This window comes from Bombina bombina, chromosome 6 (assembly GCF_027579735.1).
Source record: "Bombina bombina isolate aBomBom1 chromosome 6, aBomBom1.pri, whole genome shotgun sequence".
NCBI classification, from domain to species: Eukaryota; Metazoa; Chordata; class Amphibia; order Anura; family Bombinatoridae; genus Bombina; species Bombina bombina.
The window spans coordinates 1,013,920,238-1,013,939,233 of NC_069504.1; positions in this window are offsets into that span (position 1 = coordinate 1,013,920,238).

An 18,996-nucleotide genomic window follows, 5' to 3' on the forward strand; every position below is an offset into this window, starting at 1 on the left:
CTCCACTAGGTCATATAGACACAGCGTGGAGGTAGATCCCGGTTCACTCACCCCAGAAGCGTGGCCAGCCAAGCAGTCTTCTAACTGATCCGGCGTTCGTCAAGGTTCACCATTTCCGGGGTCACGTAATCGTCTGTTATCCAATCAGGGGTGAGTTAGAGGAACCAGGCGTGTTAATAGCAGGTAGCCGTCCACACCTCCTCTCATTAAAAACACGTCAGGGCAGTCCTCCGACTAAGCCCATATAGGTTGTATGATACACCAAAGGATTATGTGACGTGCACTGGATCCACAATAGTATTAAATAATACCAGCAAACTTAGGCATCCAATTCCATAAATGAGGTACAGGGACAGGAACAGCTGTAGGTAAACCAAACAATGTATAGCTTTATTCCAGATTAAAACAGACAGGACATGCTGTTAAAGTTCCAAACAATAGTTTGACCGGTTTCGGTCTCTGACGTAATCATAGACTAATGACTAACATGGGTAAAACTCATTAAAAAAACATGTAGCATCTCCTGATTGGCTAAAATCAACATGATATAAAATTTAACTCCATGTATACCAAAACATTTTTTTATATAATAATTTAAACTTATGTTTTTTTAATTTGACAGGTATGTTTTTATTTATTTTAAGATAGGGATATTGTAATTTAATATAAAGTTAGGGGTTGTTAGGTTTAGGGGTTAATAGTTTAATTTATTTTTTTGCGATGTGGGGGCTGTCGGTTTAGGGGTTAATAGGTTTATTTAGTGGCGGTGATGTGGGAGGCCAGAGGTTTAGGGGTTAATAACTTTATTTAGTGGCAGCAATGTTGGGGGGCGGGGGAATAGGGGTTAATAACTTTATTATAGTGTGGACAATGTTGGGGTGCGGGGGAATATGGGTTAATAACTTTATTTAGTTGGTGGCGATGTCAGGAGTGGCAGATTAGGGTTAATAGCTTTATTTAGGTGACGGCAATGTCGGGAGCGGCAGATTAGGGGTTAAAAAGTTATGTAGGTGTCGGCAATGTCGGGGGCAGAAGATTAGGGGTGTTTAGACTTGGGGTTTATGTTAGGGTGTTAGTTTTAAACTTAACTTTTTTCCTCATAGACATCAATGGGGTTGCATTATGGCGATCGCAATTTCGAACTTCAGGTGTTCAGGTTTTTTTCTAACACGCTCTCCCCATTGATGTCTATGGGGAAAGGGTGCACAACAAAGCAGACCTTGGATTTTGTGCTGTATGGAGCTCATCGCCACCATATCGCACGCACAAGGTGGCTTTTTAAAAACTTGTAATGGCAGCGCTATGGAGGGTGAAATACTTTTAAGGGACATAATACTCATATGCTAAATTACTTGAAACTGATGCAGTATAACTGTTAAAAGCTGACAGGAAAATATCACCTGAACATCTCTATGTAAAAAAATAACGCCTAGATTTAGAGTTCTGCTTTAGCGTCCAAACCAGCGTTAGGGGGTCCTAACGCTGGTTTTGGCCGCCCGCTGGTATTTAGAGTCTTGTAGGGTCTAACGCTCACTTTCCAGCCGCGACTTTTCCATACACATGATCCCTTACGTCAATTGCGTATCCTATCTTTTCAATGGGATCTTTCTAACGCCGGTATTTAGAGTCTTGGCTGAAGTGAGCGTTAGAACTCTAACGACAAGACTCCAGCCGCAGAAAAAAGTCAGGAGTTAAGAGCTTTATGGGCTAACGCCGGTTCATAAAGCTCCTAACTACTGTGCTCTAAAGTACACTAACACCCATAAACTACCTATGTACCCCTAAACCGAGGCCCCCCCCACATCGCCGCCACTCTATTAAAAAATGTTAACCCCTAATCTGCCGACTGCACACCGCCGCAATCTACATTATCCCTATGTACCCCTAATCTGCTGCCCCTAACATCACCGACACCTACATAATATTTATTACCCCCTAATCTGCCCCCCCCAACGTCACCGCTACCTACCTACACTTATTAACCCCTAGTCTGCCGACCGGACCTCACCGCTACTATAATAAATGTATTAGCCCCTAATCCGCCTCACTCCCGACTCAAAAACCCTATAATAAATAGTATTAACCCCTAATCTGCCCTCCCTAACATCGCCGACACCTAACTTCAAGTATTAACCCCTAATCTGCCGACCAGACCTCGCCGCTACTCTAATAAATGTATTAACCCCTAAAGCTAAGTCTAACCCTAACACTAACACCCCCCTAAATTAAACATAATTTAAATCTAACGAAATAAAATAAATCTTATTAAATAGCTACAATATAACGAATAATTATATTGTAGCTATTTTAGGATTTATATTTATTTTACAGGCAACTTTGTATTTATTTTAACTAGGTACAATAGCTATTAAATAGTTAATAACTATTTAATAGCTACCTAGTTAAAATAATTACAAAATTACCTGTAAAATAAATCCTAAAGTAAGTTACAATTAAACCTAACACTACACTATCAATAAATTAATTAAATAAACTACCTACAATTATCTACAATTAAATCAACTACAAAAAAAAAAACCAAACACTAAATTACAAAAAATAAAAAAGATTACAAGAATTTTAAACTAATTACACCTACTCTAAGCCCCCTAAAAAAATAACAAAGCCCCCCAAAATAAAAAAATGCCCTACCCTATTCTAAAATAAAAATTTAACAGCTCTTTTACCTTACCAGCCCTTAAAAGGGCCTTTTGCGGGGCATGCCCCAAAGAAAACAGCTCTTTTGCATTTAAATAAACATACAATACCCCCCCCAACATTACAACCCACCACCCACATACCCCTAATCTAACCCAAACCCCCCTTCAAAAACCTAACACTAAGCCCCTGAAGATCTTCTTACCTTATCTTCACCACGCCGGGTATCCCCCATCCGTCCAGAAGAGGGTCCGAAGTCTTCATCCTATCCGGCAAGAAGAGGTCCAGAAGAGGGTCCGAAGTCTTCATCCTATCCAGCAAGAAGAGGGCATCCAGACTGGTAGACATCTTCATCCAGGTGGCATCTTCTATCTTCTTGCATCCGGCGCGGAGCGGGACCATCTTGAAGCAGCCAACGCGGATCCATCCTCTTCTTCCGGCGACTCCCGACGAATGAAGGTTCCTTTAAGTGACGTCATCCAAGATGGCGTCCCTCGAATTCCAATTGGCTGATAGAATCCTATCAGCCAAGCAACAGCCTCAACCAGTTTTAAAGAATCAAACTTGAAACTAGTAAATATATCTTACTTGACTCCAACTAGAGTGTCAAGGTGGACACAGGGCCAAGGAACCTGTTCTAGGTGTGGTTCAATGGGGGCGGATGTTGTGCATTGCTTTTGGTCATGTCCCAAAATCTATCAATTTTGGCAAAAGGTCTCATTTTGGGGCTCTAGGAATTTAGGAATCTGATTTAAGTTGGATTTGTCACAGGTCCTTTTTCTCTGCAAATATTCGGTGTTGATGACAAATATAAGATTTATAAATTTATTGATATTGGTCGGTAGGAACTTAATATTGAGGTCATGGAAGAGCAAAAAAAGGACCACATTTTACAGAGTTCCTTAGTTATATTCAGTACCATTCGATCATGGAACAGTTCAATCTGAAAAATCCTAACTCTAAACAAATAGCCAGGTTTTATAGTATATGGAAGTGCTATGTCTGCTACTTACCTTTAGGTGTACAACGTCAAATTTCTCTTCCCTTTAAAAATTCCGGTTGGGTCCAAGGGCAACTGGAACAAGGGATGCTTCCGACAACTTGGTTTAGTAACGAATAGGGTCCTTTTTTTCTTACCCATTTGATGGGTTTGGGGTTTTTTCCCTTCCCCCCCCCCTTTTTGTTCTGATCAGCCAATAGAATGCGAGCTCAATCTTATTGGCTGATTGGATCAGCCAATCGGATTGAACTTGAATCTGATTGGCTGATTCCATCAGCCAATCAGAATTTTCCTACATTAATTCTGATTGGCTGATAGAATCCTATCAGCCAATCAGAATTCGAGGGATGCCATCTTGGATGACGTCCCTTAAAGGAACCTTCATTCGTCGGGAGTTCGTTGTGGAGGAAGGATGTTCCGCGTCGGCGGGATGAAGATGGAGCCGGAAGAAAGAAGATTGAAGATGCCGCTTGATAGAAGACTTCAGCCGGATGATGGACCTCATTCAGCCCCCGCTTGGATGAAGACTTCAGCCGGATGATGGACCTCTTCAGGCCCCCCGCTTGGATGAAGACATCGCCCGGATAGGAGGAAAGACTTCGTGCCCTCTTCTGGACGGATCGTGATACCCGGCGTGTGAAGACAAGGTAGGAAGATCTTCAGGGGCTTAGTGTTAGGTTTATTTAAGGGGGGTTTGGGTTAGATTAGGGGTATGTGGGTGGTGGGTTGTAATGTTGGGGGGGGGCTATTGTATGTTTTTTTTACAGCAAAAGAGCAGAATTCTTTGGGGCATGCCCCGAAAAAAAGGCCCTTTTAAGGGCTGTAAGGTAAAAGAGCTTTTTCAATTTTTATTTAGAATAGGGTAGGGCCATTTTTTCATTTTGGGGGGCTTTGTTATTTTATTAGGGGGCTTAGAGTAGGTGTAATTAGCTTAAAATTGTTGTAATATTTTTATAATGTTTGTAAAATGTATCTTTAGTTAGTGTATTTATTTGTATTTATTTGTAGGTATTTGTATTTAATTTATTTATTGATAGTGTAGTGTTAGGTTTAATTGTAGATAATTGTAGGTAGCTTATTTAATTAATTTATTGATAGTGTAGTTTTAGGTTTAATTGTAACTTAGGTTAGGATTTATTTTACAGGTACTTTTGTAATTATTTTAACTGGGTAGCTATTAAATAGTAAATAACTATTTAATAGCTATTGTACCTGGTTAAAATAAATACAAAGTTGCCTGTAAAATTAATATTAATCCTAAAATAGCTACAATATAATTATTATTTATATTGTAGCTATATTAGGGTTTATTTTACAGGTAAGTATTTAGCTTTAAATAGGATTAATTTATTTAATAAGATTTATTTTATTTTGCTAGATAAAAATTATATTTAACTTAGAGGGGTGTTAGAGTTAGGGTTAGACTTAGATTTAGGGGTTAATACATTTATTAGAGTAGCGGTGAGGTCCGGTCGGCAGATTAGGGGTTAATAATTGTAGGTAAGGTAGCGGCGACGTTGGGGGGGCAGATTAGGGGTTAATAAATATTATGTAGGTGTTGGCGGTGTTAGGGGCAGCAGATTAGGGGTACATAGGGATAATGTAGGTTGCAGCGGTGTGCGGTCGGCAGATTAGGGGTTAAAAAAATTTAATAGAGTGGCGGCGATGTGGGGGGGCCTCGGTTTAGGGGTACATAGGTAGTTTATGGGTGTTAGTGTACTTTAGAGCACAGTAGTTAAGAGCTTTATGAACCGGCGTTAGCCTAGAAAGCTTTTAACTCCTGGCTTTTCTCTGCGGCTGGAGTCTTGTCGTTAGATTTCTAACGCTCACTTCAGCCAAGACTCTAAATACCGGCGTTAGAAAGATCCCATTGAAAAGATAGGATACGCAAATGGCGTAGGGGGATCTGCGGTATGGAAAAGTTGCAGCTGGAAAGTGAGCGTTAGACCCTTTCCTGGCTGACTCTAAATACCAGCGGGTCGGCCAAAACCAGCGTTAGGACCCCCTAACGCTGGTTTTGACGGCTAACGCAGAACTCTAAATCTAGGCGATAGTGATTTTAAAAGTGCATAGTGCAAATCAGTATCAAACAGCAAGTCAGTTGTACAAGAAGAATATATGAGACGCACCAAGAAAAGGATGTGAATGTGATACAAGTTATCGATTTGGTATAGAAAACGGACGAACAGGTTATGAAGCAGCGGTCCATAACTGGATCTTCATAACCATAAGCGCTGCTTCATAACTGGTGTTTCTGGCGAGCCTAAAAGCTTGCCAGAAACACGGTCCCTCAAACTCCATACAGAGCTGGATAGATAGGCCACATATCTAATCTGGAATATATTATGGAAGTTTAGATACAAAGTTGGCACTAAGACACTTTATACAATAGTACATACTTGGGTATCTCATAGATTTTTGTATCAGCTTTTACCTTTCATTAGTTTTTAATTTATAACTACAACCACTTAGATTTTATATCTAGTTATCTTGAAAGACACTAATTTACACATGGTGATATTCCACATAGGACTGATTTTGTTTATTCACCAAGTTTATAATCACAAAGACTATTAGAAGACACTAGTAGGCAATATATATATATATATATATATATATATATATATGTGTGTGTATATATATATATATATATATATATATATATATATATATATATATGTGTGTGTATATATATATATATATATATATATATATATATATAAAATCATTTTTTTATTTTTTTGTGCACAAACTTGTTTTCTGTCAAATTTATTTTAGCTTAATAGACGAGTGACTGAATATAGGATTTATCACCCCTTATGTGCATAAATTAATTTTTTCTCTCAAACTTTTTTGCAATTTAGGATTTATTGAAGTGTGTGCACAAACTTGTGTTTCCTGTCAAACTTTTTTGCAATTTAGGATTTATTCTAAAATGGTGCACAAACTTGAGATTTATTCAAATGTGTTTCCTGTCAAACTTTTTCACAATTTAAGATTTATTCAAACGTGTGCAGAAACATGTTACCTGTCAAACTTTTTTGCAATTTAAAATGTATTCAAATGTGTGCCCACACTTATGTTTCCTGTCAGATTTTTTTTGTGATTACTATCAGGTATTGACCATATTTTGATACATATAGTAATCGCTATGTTGCAATTAATATACGATTAATATATTGCTTATATGGCTTTTTTATATGGCTTGTTGCAACAAATATGCAATTTATATAATGCTGGTATGAATTTTTTATATGGCTTATTGCAATAAGTAGGTGATCTTTATAATGTTTATATGAATTGTTTATATAGCTTTTGAATTTATGCGATTTATCTAATACTATATTCATTTTTTCATATATAGTTTTTGAAAAGTTTGATCAATGTATGTTTGGTGATATAAATATGTTTTAAACAGTACCAAAGGAGTTAATGAAAAAAGGGGTGTGTTAGTTGGATCAATTCTGATTGGCTATGTTAACCTTTATTAGGTAGATGTGAACAGAAAATGGCTTATGCCTGAAGAAACAGCCAGCAAGGCTGAGAAACGCGTTGCGTACCTTTTTCAGAGTTAGATATGCTTATCAGCTCTAAGATTTGAACATGCTTTTAATAAATGGTGTTTTATCTGTTTAAAAACCATTTGTGTTCACATCATTATTCCTGTGAGGCTGATTGAGCCCAGCTGGGAGTAACTCCACACCCTGGTTCAGTGAGCTGAGACACTGTGATATCTCAGTTTGCTTCAATCAGCACAATGGATGCTGCTCTACTTGTGAGTATATTATTTGCCACATAGAGGGAAGAATTCCACATTGTGAAATTTTAATTGCACCAAGAAGCACCTTTTTATTTTGTCTTTATCGTGGAGGCAAAACTGCCAATACCACATGGAGAAGTGAAACAGCCAATTGACAAGTTGAATTGAACTAGGGAAATTAGGACAACTAGGGAATTTATTATGACCTCCTCTGTTGTTTTGTTTTTGAATGCTGAAGTGCATCTGTCTGTTATATTATACATCAAACATCTATATAATGGACATAAATAAAAAGAGAGAAGCGCTCAACCTGAGAACGAACAATAGCATAATAGCTTGTTCTATGGCTAGTTACCACCCAAGAAGCAGCCTCTTTTTGCTCAACATGTGCCTTTCACAGAGAAGAACTTTCCTGAAGCATATCAGTCTGATCCTGACTTCACAGTGCAGTTCAGCTCCGAAATACCAGGCAACCCCTCTCTGAACGAGAGAAACAGCAAAACCCCAGACGTACGTTTCAGCCTATTGTGGGCCTTGTCAGTGAGGTGCAGCCATATCCCTCTAGGCACACTGAGCAATGGGTCCACATCTGGATTCCCACATCACACTCAGGGAGACTTCCCTAAGTGTCATAATTTGCATAAATAAAAAGAGAGAAGCGCTCAACCTGAGAATGAACAATAACATAATAGCTTGTTCTATGGCTAGTTACCACCCAAGAAGGCCGAAACGTACGTCTGGGGTTTTGCTGTTTGTCTCGTTCAGAGAGGGATTGCCTGGTATTTTGGGGCTGGACTGTACTGTGAAGTCAGGATCAGACTGATATGCTTCAGGAAAGTTCTCTGTGGAAGGCACATGTTGAGCAAAAAGAGACGGCTTCTTGGGTGGTAACTAGCCATAGAACAAGCTATTATGCTATTGTTCGTTCTCAGGTTGAGCGCTTCTCTCTTTTTATTTATGCAAATTATGACATTTTGGGAAGTCTCCCTAAGTGTGATGCGGGAATCCAGACGTGGACCCGTTGCTCAGTGTGCCTAGAGGGATATGGCTGCACCTCACTGACGAGGCCCACAATAGGCTGAAATGCATGTCTGGGGTTTTGCTGTTTCTCTTGTTCAGAGAGGGATTGCCTGGTATTTTGGGGCTGGACTGTACTGTGAAGTCAGGATCAGACTGATATGCTTCAGGAAAGTTCTTCTCTGTGAAAGGCACATGTTGAGCAAAAAGAGGCTGCTTCTTCGGTGGTAACTAGCCATAGAACAAGCTATTATGCTATTGTTCGTTTCCAGGTTGAGCGCTTCTCTCTTTTTATTTATCTATATAATGGAATCTGCAATTTACATAGATTTTCAATTAATTTATAATAATAGTTTAATTTCATTGCAAATATAGGGCTGGATTAAGAGTGACACACTAACTGTTGCTCACAAGTGATAAGGGCAGGAGTCAAGCTGAGCAAGAACACATAGGAATGCTGTTCCTGCACTATTTTTGTAGGAGGAACTAAGTTCCCTCTGGACAAAGAACAAAAAATGCTTCAGTAAACACTGCTGCTGCTGGTGGGAGGTGCTGAAGCACAGTCTGATTAGAGGGATTGTGAGATCCTCTAGTAATGTAGTAACACTTCCTACAATACACTAATTGCAAGCCTTTCAGCGGTCCTGCTGTGGAATCACCATGCATTGTGTGTAACATATGGTGCTTACATTTCTGTGTGGCTTGCTCTGGGGTTATTAAGCTCCCCTCAGCAGAAATAGGACTATTGCACCTTAAGTGGGTGAGACTCTGTGACAAAGGAGGATTCCCAGGCCCAAAGGCAACCATTCAACCCTTCATTGGATTTAATCTGCTTTCATTAACCAAAGTGTATAGATTATATACATACAAATACAGTGTGTGTGTGTGTGTATATATAAGACAATAATAATTGTGAGGGGGGTGAAAGTCTTAGTAAGTTCCCACACATTTTTTTTGTAGGACTTGACCCCTGGATAAGGGGTATATCATGGCTCTTTGCGCGTGTCAAATGTAGTGTACATATTTCAAATTGAAAGTTAATGCGATCACTTGAGCACAATTTAATGTGCATCAGGTTAGCGTGACTTCAGAGCTCTGATTAACTGTGACGCTTGGCTAAAAAGTTGCTCAAAACACATGGAACATACATTCCCCATATCCAATCGCTTTCTTCATCCTGCCGCAACCACCTACGGAATATTTCCAAAATTCGCCCTTTTCTGAGCGCTAACATCACAAAGCAAATAATCCACTCCCTTGTTATTTACCGACTTGACTACTGCAATAACCTACTCACTGGTCTTCATCCTTCCCGCCTCTCCCCTCCTCATTGCATCCTAAATGTTTCTGCCAGGCTAATCCACCTTTCCCATCGCTCTGTATCTGCTGCACCTCTCTGCGAGTCCCTTCATTGGCTTCCCATTCACAGCAGAATTAAATTAAAAATTCTCACCCTTGCATACAAAGCTCTCACCAACACCACTCCCCACTACCTATCCTATCTAATCAACAAGTATACTCCAGCCTGCCCATGACCTGCTCCTTGCATCTTTGACTATCGCCTCCTCCCATGCTATACTGCAGGACTTAAACCCCCTCTGAGGAAGCGTTTTTTTGCAAAACGCACGTCAGGGGTCCTTTGGGAGAAGTTCTGTCTCTCCCACTTTTTAACTGCTTACCAATATTGTAACAAAATATTTAAAATACTTATTTCTTAAATTTATCTGTCTAGCAGTATATTTATACAGTAATAATAACTATAATTAGCCTTCGGATTAGCTTTAATACTGCTGGCTTTGATATTTTCATCAATTTAACCATAATCAATAAGGAAGGTTAATGATACGACTGGGTTCAAGTGTTTTCAATTTCAGCTTATGCTATTGTATGTGTGGATAAACTTCAAATAATTTTGTTAATAAACTTTAAAGTATGCATGAATTAATTCATCTCTGCCTGCCTGAACTGCCTAAAATAAACTCTGCCTTCCTGAACTGCATAAAATCTGTGGTTAACCTCTGCCTGTCTAAACTGCTTATTAGTGATATCCTGTCTGTCTGTGAGTAACTACTCTGCTCAAACCTGCTTGACCTATGTCCGCATGTTTTGACTACTAGAGTAACCCCACATGCACAAAAAGCTTCCGTCCAGCACTGTTTACGCAATTTAGCCCATTGTGGGCTCCATTTAAGAAGCACCAAGTAGACAACTCCAAACCTGTACACTCAGAATTAGGGCTATTGGGCAGCAATACACTGCTCACATTTTAACATTGTACAAGCGTCAATCACCCAAGTCCAGGGGAATTGCAAACCGCCATCTCAGAGGTGGCATATAGGTTAGAAAGCAGTGGTATGATGACCATTTCTTCTTAACTATAGATTGCAGGCTCGCTCAGGCAAGCCTAGAGCTAAAGGTACTCGAAAGTTGCATCTGCAGCTTATTAAATGGAGTCCAATGGATCTTACAGTTTAAAATCCAAGTAATTTGGGGTTTTAATTCTCTACTGATACAACAATATAGTCCCAGCCCCTGACCCAAGGCCCTGCCCCCCTTCGCCATCCGCTATCCTGGGCCTCCCCCTCCGACTTTGCCCAAGTAACTCTGAGCGACCCCACCATTGCCCCCTTCCAAGCCCATGCGTAGAGGCCGACCCCCAAGGCCCAGGGGAAGAGTGCTTCCAATGAGAGAACCGCTTGCTGTACCAGGATTCACAGAGGATAAAAGGGCCAGTGCCCAAGCGACAGCTGGTAGTACCGACAAGGTATCGGTACAACCTATTGCGCATAGGGCATGACATCCCCCTAACTGGCCATTTGGGCAGCTCTCAAACCCACCACCGCCTTTTCCAAATCTTTTTCTGGCCAAGAATCACAAAAGAGATGAAGGCCTATTGCAGAACGTGTGTGGTATGCCAGAAAGTAGGGAAGACCGGGGACTATACCAAAGCCCCCTTAAACTCCCTCCCCATTATTGACAAACCCTTTAGCAGGGTCACCTTAGATATAGTAGGGCCCTTATCTTGCCCAGTCCCTCCGGGAAAAAGAACATACAGTGGTGGACTATGCCACTAGGTATCCAGAAGCAGTCCCCCTGATGAATATTATTATTATCAGGTATTTGTAGAGCACCAACAGATTCCGCAGAGACAGTGGCTAATGAGCTGCTGCAGATATTCACCAGGGTGGACTTCCCCAGAGAAATGGTCTTGGATCGGGGGACTCAGTTCACCGCTGAGGTCACCCAAAAGTTGTGGGAACTGTGCGGGATCCAACCCCTGTTCAGTGCCCCATATCACCAGCAGATCAATGTGATTTGTCAAAGGTACAAGCGTCAATCACCCAAGTCCAGGGGAATTGCAAACCGCCATCTCAGAGGTGGCATATAGGTTAGAAAGCAGTGGTCTGATGACCATTTCTTCTTAACTATTGATTGCAGGCTCGCTCAGGCAAGCCTAGAGCTAAAGGTACTCGAAAGTTGCATCTGCAGCTTATTAAATGGAGTCCAATGGATCTTACAGTTTAAAATCCAAGTAATTTGGGGTTTTAATTCTCTACTGATACAACAATATAGTCCCAGCACCTGACCCAAGGCCCTGCCCCCCTTCCCCATCCGCTATCCTGGGCCTCCCCCTCTGACTTTGCCCAAGTAACTCTGAGCGACCCCACCATTGCCCCCTTCCAAGCCTATGCGTAGAGGCCGACCCCCAAGGCCCAGGGGAAGAGTGCTTCCAATGGGAGAACCGCTTGCTGTACCAGGATTCACAGAGGATAAAAGGGCCAGTGCCCAAGCGACAGCTGGTAGTACTGACAAGGTATCGGTCCAACCTATTGCGCATAGGGCATGACATCCCCCTAACTGGCCATTTGGGTAGCTCTCAAACCCACCACCGCCTTGCCCAAATCTTTTTCTGGCCAAGAATCACAAAAGAGATGAAGGCCTATTGCAGAATGTGTGTGGTATGCCAGAAAGTAGGGAAGACCGGGGACTATACCAAAGCCCCCTTAAACTCCCTCCCCATTATTGACAAACCCTTTAGCAGGGTCACCTTAGATATAGTAGGGCCCTTATCTTGCCCAGTCCCTCCGGGAAAAAGAACATACAGTGGTGGACTATGCCACTAGGTATCCGGAAGCAGTCCCCCTGATGAATATTATTATTATCAGGTATTTGTAGAGCGCCAACAGATTCCACAGAGACAGTGGCTAATGAGCTGCTGCAGATATTCACCAGGGTGGACTTCCCCAGAGAAATGGTCTCAGATTGGGGGACTCAGTTCACCGCTAAGGTCACCCAAATGTTGTGGGAACTGTGCGGGATCCAACCCCTGTTCAGTGCCCCATATCACCAGCAGATCAATGTGCTTTGTGAAAGGTTCAACGGGACCCTGAAGCAGTTGCTTCGGACAATCTCAGCCACTCACAATGACTGGGACAGGTACCTGCCATACCTCCTATTTGCCTACAGAGAGGTGCCCCAGGAAACTACCGGTTTTTCCCCATTTGAGTTGTTGTATTACCGGAAGATCAGGGGACCCCTAGACTTGTTGAGAGCCCACTGGGAGGGGTCAGAACAGGAGGGAGGACCCTCCATTGTGGAGTATGTCCAAAAATTCAGAGAACGGCTGAAGGACCTCACTGCCAGGGTGCAGGTGAACCTTCAGGCTGCTCAGGGGAACCAGAAGTGGTGGTACGACCGTAATGCTCGTAGCTGAATTCTGATAGTAGGGCAGAAGGTCCTCGCTTTGAAGCCTGTCAAAATGGACAGGCTACAGGCTTCATGGCAGGGACCCTACAAGGTGGTGGAACAACTGAATAATACCACCTACCTTGTAGTCAAATGTTCAGATGAACAAGTCCAGTGGAACTTTCATGTGAACATACTCAAGGCATATGAAGTGCGAACCAAGGACATGGGACCCTCAACCCAAATGAGATTCCCCAGGGGGTATGAGACATAACCCTCGACGAGAGGTTAGAGGTGGACCAGAGACAGCAAGTCCGGCAGTTATTAGAGGACTGCCAAGAAATGTTTTCCAATGTCCCTGAAAATACCACAGCGGCCCTCCAATGAGTGGAAACCCTGGGACAGGCTCCCCTGAGACAGGCAGTGTACCGAGTACCTGAAGCTGTCAGAGACAGTATGCACCGGGAGCTTTGGGGAATGTTGGACCTCAGTGTTGTTGAACCATCCAGCAGTCCCTGGGCATCCCCGGTGGTACTGGTTCCTAAGAAAGATCGCACCACCTGGTTCTGCATTGATTGCCGTAAACTCAATGACAGAACCACCACTGATGCCTACCCTATACACCGGGTCGATGACCTGTTGGACTTCATCACCCGCGGACACTTTCTGACTACCCTTGACCTCTGTAAGGGGTATTGGCAAATCCCCTTAGCCCCTGAATCAGTCCCCAAATCCGCATTCATCACCCCCTTCAGCCTCTACCAGTTCAAGGTCATGCGGTTTGGGATGAAGAATGCCCCAGCTACCTTCCAGCGTATTGTTGCCCGCCTCCTAGATGGCCTTCAGGACTATGCCTTTGCCTACCTAGATGACATTGCTATCTATAGTGACACCTGGGAGGACCACTTAATTCACCTAAGTGTCGTTCTAGATCTCCTTAGAGCCGCTGGCTTAACCCTGAAACCAGACAAGTGCAACATAGGGCGTTCAGCAGTCCAATATCTGGGCCACCAAGTGGGCTGAGAAAAGCAGTGACCAGAGCCAACCAAGGTTGAGGCAGTGGCAAACTGGCCCACTCCTTGCACCAAGACCCAAGTCCTAGCCTTCTTAGGAACTGCCGGCTATTTTCAGAGGTTTGTCCCCAATTATAGTATCCTCGCCAAACCCCTGACCAACCTAACCCATAAGAAACTCTCCCAACAGGTCCAGTTTTGGCCGCTCTTAACCTCAACAAATGTTTTTGTGTTCACACAGATGCCTTCATGTTCAGGTTGGGTACCGGGCTGCAAGGGTTAAAACCCCCTACTACCTCACCCTTGTTGTTTCTCAGCGGTTTTGGGCTCCTCAGAGCAAAAGCCATCTCTAAGAGCCTCCGGTTGCTTGTTTTGTTTCACTGGAACTTGTCTTGAAAGAGCTGGTTTCTGACTGGGAAAACCCTCCTAGGCTGTTCGGACTCCTGGAACTCCCAGTCAGCCACCTCACAACGGACACCCGCCTAACCCCTCTCAGGCTGGTCGGGTTTCTGGAACTCCTGGTCGGCCACAGAACTGCAGGACACCCACTAAATTTACCCCTGATGGCTCCAGCGGCCCTTTATTCCAGAGCTCCACTCTTTTGGGTATTGGTAGCCCCTAGGGTGGACAAGCGGTAGGGGAATTACTGAATGGGAGCTCCTTTGGGAACCGGGGTTTTGGGCACCTCTATCCCCATAACTTCATTGGACTGTTTCTCCAGTCCCCAGTAACAAATCACACAGCTTCTGGGCATCTGAGGACCAAGAGCTTTGAAGTGACACCCTGGAAGTGCCGCTACTCCCCCGGGATCACCCCGAAACTGCCACCCCTGGGTCCTGGAATTCTGTGGGACTATGGCTGCTATGGAGACGCCGGTCTGTCTGGAGGAGCGGGAATGGCGGAAAATTGTGGGATTGTCCAGTGTCTTATCATGATGAGCTTTTGTGTATAAAAGGACTGTGTGTTTTACAATAAAGCTTTGTTCCTGTTTCACCTGAATGCTAGTATGTCTAGTTATTTGGATGGGCTCCAGCTAAAATCACTTTCCTGGGCTACATAGCAGCCTGTTCCAGGTAGCCGGAGCCTGCCACAGGGTGGAACCCTGAATACTGGTGCTGTCGGGCATCAGGGGTGACTACAGGCTGTGGTCACTTGCCAGCTACATAGCTGCAGTCGGCAGGGAGGAAGCAGGACCCGTTTGGCGGAGCTACCCAGTCGGGGTAGCCGGGGTATCCATCACAGAATTATCCATAATTAATCTATTCAACTCCATTCCATAAAGCAGAACTTAAAAAAAAATGGGAGAGTAAATAACTTCATATTTTAATTTTAAGGGCTCTATTTATTAAGCAGTGGATACCTCTTCGGAGCCCCCTCATTTCAGGCTCGGTGCTCCTTAACTTGTCCACCACCTTTTAGATAGATAAGATAGTTGTAAACATTCTCAACACACCTATAGGTAGACTGGCTGCAATGGACCCCACCAGCACTTGGGGCCTGGTGCTGCTGCACCAAAAGTAGTTCTGCCCCTGACAGCTATCAAGATCTGTAGGAAATGTGAGGAAACAGAAATCTCAACCGTAACATCTAGAAATAGAGTGTAACAATATTGTTCTTGAAATGTTCTTGATTGTTATTCGTTATTGTATTTTACATTACTTTTCACTGTTTAAATGGCATATTTATTGGTAATCACATTGTCAATATCAGGATTTAGCAGTTTGCTTCAAACTTTTTATTGGCAACCAAGATCTTTTTCATTAGTATTTATAAAAAAAAATCACAATTTACAATACCTTCTTACAGTAATAGAAAAATTACAAGGATCCTAACATTATTATTTTTTTAATTGAAAAAAACATTTTTTAGTTTCATAATTCAGAAAGAGTGTGCACATTTAAGAGGCTTTGCAATTTACTTCCATTATCAAATTGTGTCTCTTTTATATGCAAACTTTTGAGGCGCGAGCTACTACTGAGAATGTGCAAGAGTTCACACTGTATACATATATGAATCTGTGATTGGCTGCTGGCTGTCACATGACATAAGATGGTCAGTGATTTTTTTTATTTTGTTAGAAAAAAATCTACTGCTTATTTAATATTCAGAGTAAGTGATATTGCGTTATATTTAGTACTAATTATGCAATTCTACTGTATTTTTTGAGAATTGTTAAAATCCTATTATCCAAGATGATAACAGTTGTAGCCATTTTTCTTATAAAAATAATTCTCTGCACTGTTCTTGATTTTAGAACTGTGATGTAGTTAAACAGTGGCAGACAGGCAGGCTAAAAAGAAGGGGCAGTTTTTTTTTTTGGGGGGGGGGCTTTCTTTAGTACTCTAGTACTAAAGGGTATATAAGAGTTTAGTGGAAATATATATATCTACATACAGGTAGCCCTCGATTTGTGCTGGTTCAAATTGTGCCATTGTAAGTGCTCATGTGACCACTAATGAGGAAGTTGTTTCACGGGCTTCTTAGTTTTTGCCACCTGCATTTAGAGTACAGCACTGTAATACTGTAAGGTTCACTATATCTGTAAGGTAAGGATACATGGCTTTATTGAACCACACAACTGCTGACTAAGTGAATGTCATTCATTTGTAGCAAACTGAAATCTGATTGAATGCATAAACTACTCCCATAAGTAATGTGAACATTCAAACAACAGGTAGCAATTAAATATAGGTTCATTTAAATATTATCTCACTATAGCTGTCCCCTCTGAGTAGCACTAACATACAGCAGTGCTAAATAGTTAATTAACCAGGATAGGGTGCATAGCACTTTACTTTAATAAGTGATCACAAATATGTACAATGACAATACTATATCATTAAGGAATGCACTAAGTTTTAGAATTGCTGCTATAAGCTTGAGCGTAATGAAGGTGTAGAACTGCAGTCTAGTAACAGAGCAACAGTCATAACTTTTGCAAGAGGTTACCTTCTAATGTCAGAGCTCTCAAATATACTTAGCAAGTTTCCCTGAACATTGGCTCAACATGTCATATGCTTGTGAAGTAAAATTTGTAAGCTTACTTTGACTTGGAAATATCGAAGGGTGCAACAGATGCACACAGCGGATTGGTGAGTGCTAAGCAACAGCGGAAGGCAGAGAATCTTAAGCGTGTGATGTCAGCGGCGTGTTTAGATCTCTTTTGGAACAGCTGTTCATACACACTGGTAGAAAGAGGCTCCAGACTCAAGAATGGTGCAGCTGAGATTCCGTGGCAGCTACTACCTTAGCAAGAAGAAACAAGGTAAAAGATTGTCTGTTGGTTAGACTGGTTATTATCGTTAGGGCATGGGAATCCTGTAAGTAGATCAGAATCAATACCAAGCGTTACTATGAATAACTGGAGGAAATTTATACAGGAAGTTGTGATGAAAGGCCAACCCTGAGTTAAAGAAAAAGTAACAACAGTAACAGTCGATAATGACATGACAGGAGTCCCCCCCTCAAGGGGTTGCTCCGCAGCTCAAGGTCGAGGACAATTAGGATGTCTCTGGTGGAACTGGGAAACCAACCTGGGAGCGGAGATGTTATAGGCAGGTTCCCATGAATCCTCTTCATGACTGTAGCCCTTTGAATGGATGAGATACTGTAAAATGCCTCTAAAACGTTGAGAGTCCAAAATAGAATGGACTTTATATTCGGTTTCGGGGTCAATGATAATCTGAGGGGTAGCATCATCTGTCGGAAAATCACGAACTGCTCGATATGGTTTAATGAGAGACACATGGAAAGTTGGGTGGATCTTAATTGTATCCGAAAGTTGAAGTCTGACAGAATTTTTGGTGATGACATACTGAACTGGATAAGGTCCTACGAATAAAGTGGAGAGTTTCTTTGATGGTGTACATAACTTTAAATTTTTCGTAGAGAGTCAAACAAGATCTCCTTTAGTGTATTTTGGGGGTGGATTTCTTCTCTTGTTGTCATCATTTTTTTGGACTTCTTTTGCTTGTTCTAAGGAGGTACGTATAGAAGAATCTTTTATGGACTGGATTTTGTTGTCCTTCATCTTTATTCCAGAAGGAGAGATCTGATATCCCAAGAAGGTAATGACTTCTGAAATAAACACACACTTCTCAGGTTTGACATATAAAGAATTACTTCTTAACCTAGAGAGCACAAGTCGAACGTGCCTAATATGATAAGATAGGGTTTTTGAGTATACTCAGATGTCATTTAAATAAATGACAAGTAAAACATCTATGATATCTCTGAATAAGTCATTTATAAGATGTTGAAAAGTGGCAGGAACATTACACAGTCCGAATGGCATGAAAGTGTATTCGTATAAACCGTAATGAGCACGAAACGCTGTCAGCCATTCGTCCCCGGACCTGATGCAAATTAAATTATAAGCTCCTCTCAAATCCAATTTTTTTAAGTATTTATCCCCCTCCAACCTCTCAATAAGTTCTGGAATTAAGGGAAGGGAAAAGCGATTTTTTATGGTTCTTTTGTTGAGTTCTCTATAATCTACAATAGGTCGTAAAGAACCATCCTTATTTTTAACAAAAAAAAATCCATGCCCCTGCTGGTGAGGTGGAAGGACGTATAAATCCCTTACTGAGATTGTGATCTAAATAGGTTTTTAAGTGATCTAACTCTGGTTTTGATAAAGGGAAAATGTGTCCACATGGAATGTCTGCCCCTGGAAGAAGTTCAATCGGGCAGTCATATTTCCTATGTGGAGAGAGATTCTCTGATTCTTTTTTATTAAAAACATCAGAAAAATAAGAGTTCTCAGGTGGTATTGATATTTCTGAGGTTTGTAAAATATGTGTGGAAAAGCAGGTGTTTTGGCAGTAATCAGAGTTTAATTCAATAGTAGATGTTGACCAAGA